We start from the raw sequence: 5,994 nt of genomic DNA, 5'->3' as shown, positions 1-5,994 counted from the left end.
TCAATCCTCAATCTTCAATCCTCAATACTCAATTTGCAATCTTCAATCCTCAATCCTCAATCCTCAATCCTTATTCTTCAATCCTCAATCCTTAACCCTCAATCCTCAATCCTCAATTTTCAATCCTGAATACTCAATCTCCAATCCTCAATCCTCAATCCTCAACCCTCAATCGTCAGTCTTCAATCCTCAATATTCATTCTTCAATGCTCAATCCTCAATCCTCAATCCTCAATCCGCAATCTTCAATCCTCAATACTCAATCTGCAATCTTCAATCCTCAATCCTCAATCCTGTATCCTCAATCTTCAGCCCTCAGTCCTCAACAATCAGTTGTCAATCCTAAATCCGCAATAGAATATCCTCAATCCTCATTCTTCAATCCTCTATACCCAATCCACAATCTTCATTCTTCAATCCTCAATCATCAATTCTCAATCCCCAGTCCTCATGCTCCAATCCTCAATCCTCAATCCTCAATCCTCAATCCTCAATCCTCAATCCTCAATCCTCAATACTCAATTTTCAATCCTCAATCTTCAATCCTCAATATTCAATATTCAATCCTCCATCCTCAATCCTCAATCGTCAGTCTTCAATCCTCAATACTCAATCTTCAATCCTCAGGCCTCAATCCTCAATCCTCAATCCTCAATCTTCAATCCTCAATACTCAATTTGCAATCTTCAATCCTCAATCCTCAATCCTCAATCCTCATTCTTCAATCCTCAATCCTCAATCCTCAATCCTCAATCCTCAATTTTCAATCCTCAATACTCAATCTTCAATCCTCAATCCTCAATCCTCAACCCTCAATCGTCAGTATTCAATCCTCAATATTCAATCTTCAATCCTTAATCCTCAATCCTCAATCATCAATCCGCAATCTTCAATCCTCAATACTCAATCTGCAATCTTCAATCCTCAATCCACAATCTTCAATCCTCATTCTACAATCCTCAATCCTCAGTCCTCAAACCTCAATTCTGAATCCTCAATCCTGCATCCTCAATCTTCAGCCCTCAGTACTCAACAATCAGTTATCAATCCTCAATCCCCAATAGAATATCCTCAATTTACAGTTTTCAATACTCAATACTCAATCTGCAATCTTCAAATCTCTATCCACAAACATCAATTCTCATCACTCGACCCTGAGCGCTCAGACCTCAATGTTCAATCCTCAATCCTCAATTCTCAATCTTCAATCCACAATACTGAACCTTCAATCCTCAATCCTCAATCCTCAATCCTCAATCCTCAATCCTCAATCCTCAATCTTCAATCCTCAACACTCAATCTTCAAACCTCAATCCTCAGTCCTCAAACCTCAATTCTGAATCCTCAATTCTGCATCCTCAATCTTCAGCCCTCAGTCCTCAACAATCAGTTGTCAATCCTCAATCCGCAATAGAATATCCTCAATTCACAGTTTTCAATACTCAATTCTCAATCTGCAATATTCAAATCTCTATCCACAAACATCAATTCTCATCACTCAACCCTGAACTCTCAGTCCTCAGTGTTCAATCCTCAGTCCTCAGTGTTCAATCCTCAATCTTCAATTCTCAATCTTCAATCCTCAATACTGAATCTTCAATACTCAATCCCCAATACTCAATCCTCAATCCTCAATCCTCAATTCTCAATCCCCAGTCCTCATTCTCCAATCCTCAATCCTCAATCCTCAATCCACAATCCTCAATCCTCAATCCTCAATCCTCAATCTTCAATCCTCAACACTCAATCTTCAAACCTCAATCCTCAGTCCACAAACCTCAATTCTGAATCCTCAATTCTGCATCCTCAATCTTCAGCCCTCAGTCCTCAACAATCAGTTGTCAATCCTCAATCCGCAATAGAATATCCTCAATTCACAGTTTTCAATACTCAATACTCAATCTGCAATATTCAAATCTCTATCCACAAACATCAATTCTCATCACTCAACACTGAACTCTCAGTCCTCAGTGTTCAATCCTCAGTCCTCAGTGTTCAATCCTCAATCTTCAATTCTCAATCTTCAATCCTCAATACTGAATCTTCAATACTCAATCCCCAATACTCAATCCTCAATCCTCAATCCTCAATTCTCAATCCCCAGTCCTCATTCTCCAATCCTCAATCCTCAATCCTCAATCCTCAATCCTCAATCCTCAATCCTCAATCCTCAATCCTCAGTTTTCAATCCTCAATCTTCAATCCTCAATATTCAATATTCAATCCTCCATCCTCAATCCTCAATCGTCAGTCTTCAATCCTCCATACTCAATCTTCAATCCTAAGGCCTCAATCCTCAATCCTCAATCCTCAATCTTCAATCCTCAATACTCAATTTGCAATCTTCAATCCTCAATCCTCAATCCTCAATCCTCATTCTTCAATCCTCAATCCTCAATCCTCAATCCTCAATTTTCAATCCTCAATACTCAATCTTCAATCCTCAATCCTCAATCCTCAACCCTCAATCGTCAGTCTTCAATCCTCAATATTCAATCTTCAATCCTCAATCCTCAATCCTCAATCCTCAATCCGCAATCTTCAATGCTCAATACTCAATCTGCAATCTTCAATCCTCAATCCTCAATCTTCAATCCTCATTCTCCAATCCTTAATCCTCAGTCCTCAAACCTCAATTCTGAATCCTCAATCCTGCATCCTCAATCTTCAGCCCTCAGTCCTCAACAATCAGTTGTCAATCCTCAATCCGCAATAGAATATCCTCAATCCTCATTCTTCAATCCTCAATACCCAATCCACAATCTTCATTCCTCAATCCTCAATCATCAATTCTCAATCCCCAGTCCTGATTCTCCAATCCTCAATCCTCAATCCTCAATCCTCAATCCTCAATCCTCAATCCTCAATCCTCAATCCTCAATTTTCAATCCTCAACATTCAATCCTCCATCCTCAATCCTCAATCGTCTGTCTTCAATCCTCAATACTCAATCTTCAATCCTCAGGCCTCAATCCTCAATCCTCAATCCTCAATCTTCTATCCTCAATACTCAATTTGCAATCTTCAATCCTCAATCCTCAATCCTCAATCCTCATTCTTCAATCCCCAATCCTCAATCCTCAATACTCAATCCTCAATTTTCAATCCTCAATACTCAATCTTCAATCCTCAATCCGCAATATTCAATCCTCAATAATCAATCTCCAATCCTAGATCCTCAATCCCCAATCTTCAATCCTTAATCCTCAATCTTCAATACTCAATCCCCAGTCCTCAATCTTCAATCCTCAATGCTCAATCCTTAATCCTCAATCCTCAGTCCTCAATCCTCAATCCTCAACCCTCAAACCTCAATCCTCAACCGTCAGTCCTCGTCCTCAATCGTCAACACTCAATCCTCAATCCTCAATCCTCAATCCTCAATCCTCAATCTTCAATCCTCAATACTCAATCCTCAATCCTCAATCCTAAATCCTCAATCCTCAATCCTCAATCCTCAATCCTCAATCCTCAATTTTCAATCCTCAATCTTCAATCCTCACTACTCAATATTCAATCCTCCATCCTCAATCCTCAATCGTCAGTTTTCAATCCCCAATACTCAATCTTCAATCCTCAATCCTCAATCCTCAATCCTCAACCGTCAATCCTCAATCCTCAATCCTCAATCTTCAATACTCAATACTCAATCTTCAATCCTCAATCCTCAATCCTCAATTCCCAGTCCTCAATCTTCAATCCTCAATGCACAATCCTTAATCCTCAATCCTCAGTCCTCAATCATCAATCCTCAACCCTCAAACCTCAATCCTCAACAGTCAGTCCTCGTCCTCAATCGTCAACACTCAATCCTAAATCCTCAATCTTCAATCCTCAATCCTCAATCTTAATCTTCAATCCTCAGTACTCAATCTTCAATCCTCAATCCTCAATCCTCAATACTCGATCCTCAATCCTCAATCCTCAATCGTCAATCTTCAATCCTCAATACTAAATCTTCAATCCTCAATCCTCAATACTCAATACTCAATCCTCATTCTTCAATCCTCAATCGTCATTCTTCAATCCTCAATACACAATCCACAATCTTCAATACTCAACCCTCAATCCTCAATTCTCAACCCTCAATCCTCAGTCCTTAGTCCTCAAACCTCATACCTCAAACCTCAGCACTCATCCTCAATCCTCAATCCTCAATCCTCAATCCTCAATCCTCAATCCTCAGTCTTCAATCCTCAATACTCGATCCTCAATCCTCAATCCTCAATCGTCAATCTTCAATCCTCAATACTAAATCTTCACTCCTCAATCCTCAATACTCAATACTCAATCCTCATTCTTCAATCCTCAATCGTCATTCTTCAATCCTCAATACACAATCCACAATCTTCAATACTCAACCCTCAATCCTCAATTCTCAATCCTCAATCCTCAGTCCTTAGTCCTCAAACCTCATACCTCAAACCTCAGCACTCATCCTCAATCGTCAATCCTCAATCCTCAATCCTCAATCCTCAGTCTTCAATCCTCAATACTCAATCTTCAAACCTCAATCCTCAGTCCTCAAACCTCAATTCTGAATCCTCAATTCTGCATCCTCAATCTTCAGCCCTCAGTCCTCAACAATCAGTTGTCAATCCTCAATCCGCAATAGAATATCCTCAATTCACAGCTTTCAATACTCAATACTCAATCTGCAATATTCAAATCTCTATCCACAAACATCAATTCTCATCACTCAACCCTGAACTCTCAGTCCTCAGTGTTCAATCCTCAATCTTCAATTCTCAATCTTCAATCCTCAATACTGAATCTTCAATACTCAATCCCCAATACTCAATCCTCAATCCTCAATCCTCAATTCTCAATCCCCAGTCCTCATTCTCCAATCCTCAATCCTCAATCCTCAATCCTCAATCCTCAATCCTCAATCCTCAATCCACAATCCTCAATTTTCAATCCTCAATCTTCAATCCTCAATATTCAATATTCAATCCTCCATCCTCAATCCTCAATCGTCAGTCTTCAATCCTCCGTACTCAATCTTCAACCCTCAGGCCTCAATCCTCAATCCTCAATCCTCAATCTTCAATCCTCAATACTCAATTTGCAATCTTCAATCCTCAATCCTCAATCCTCAATCCTCAATTCTCAATCCTCAATCCTCAATCCTCAATCCTCAATCCTCAATCCTCAATGTTCAATCCGCAATACCCAATCCTCAATCTTCTATCCGAAATCCTCAATCCTCAATCCTCAATCCTCAATCCTCAATCCTCAATCCTCAATCTTCAATCCTCAATACTCAATCTTCAATCCTCAATCCTCAATCCTCAACCCTCAATCGTCAGTCTTCAATCCTCAATATTCAATCTTCAATCCTCAATCCTCAATCCTCAATCCTCAATCCTCAATCCGCAATCTTCAATCCTCAATACTCAATCTGCAATCTTCAATCCTCAATCCTCAATCTTCAATCCTCATTCTCCAATCCTTAATCCTCAGTCCTCAAACCTCAATTCTGAATCCACAATCCTGCATCCTCAATCTTCAGCCCTCAGTCCTCAACAATCAGTTGTCAATCCTCAATCCGCAATAGAATATCCTCAATCCTCATTCTTCAATCCTCAATACCCAATCCACAATCTTCATTCCTCAATCCTCAATCATCAATTCTCAATCACCAGTCCTCATTCTCCAATCCTCAATCCGCAATCTTCAATCCTCAATACTCAATCTGCAATCTTCAATCCTCAATCCTCAATCTTCAATCCTCTTTCTCCAATCCTCAATCCTCAGTCCTCAAACCTCAATACTCAATCCTCAATCCTCAATCGTCAATCTTCAATCCTCAATACCCAATCTTCAATCCTCAATCCTCAATACTCAATACTCAATCGTCAATCTTCAATCCTCAATACCGAATCCTCAATCTTCAATCCTCAATCCTCAATCCTCAATCCTCAATCCTCAATATTCAATCCTCAATCCTCAATCCTCAATCCTCAATCCTCAATCTTCAATCCTCAATAC

Source organism: Calliopsis andreniformis, unplaced genomic scaffold, assembly GCF_051401765.1.
Source record: "Calliopsis andreniformis isolate RMS-2024a unplaced genomic scaffold, iyCalAndr_principal scaffold0046, whole genome shotgun sequence".
NCBI classification, from domain to species: Eukaryota; Metazoa; Arthropoda; class Insecta; order Hymenoptera; family Andrenidae; genus Calliopsis; species Calliopsis andreniformis.
This window is presented reverse-complemented; position numbering follows the sequence as displayed.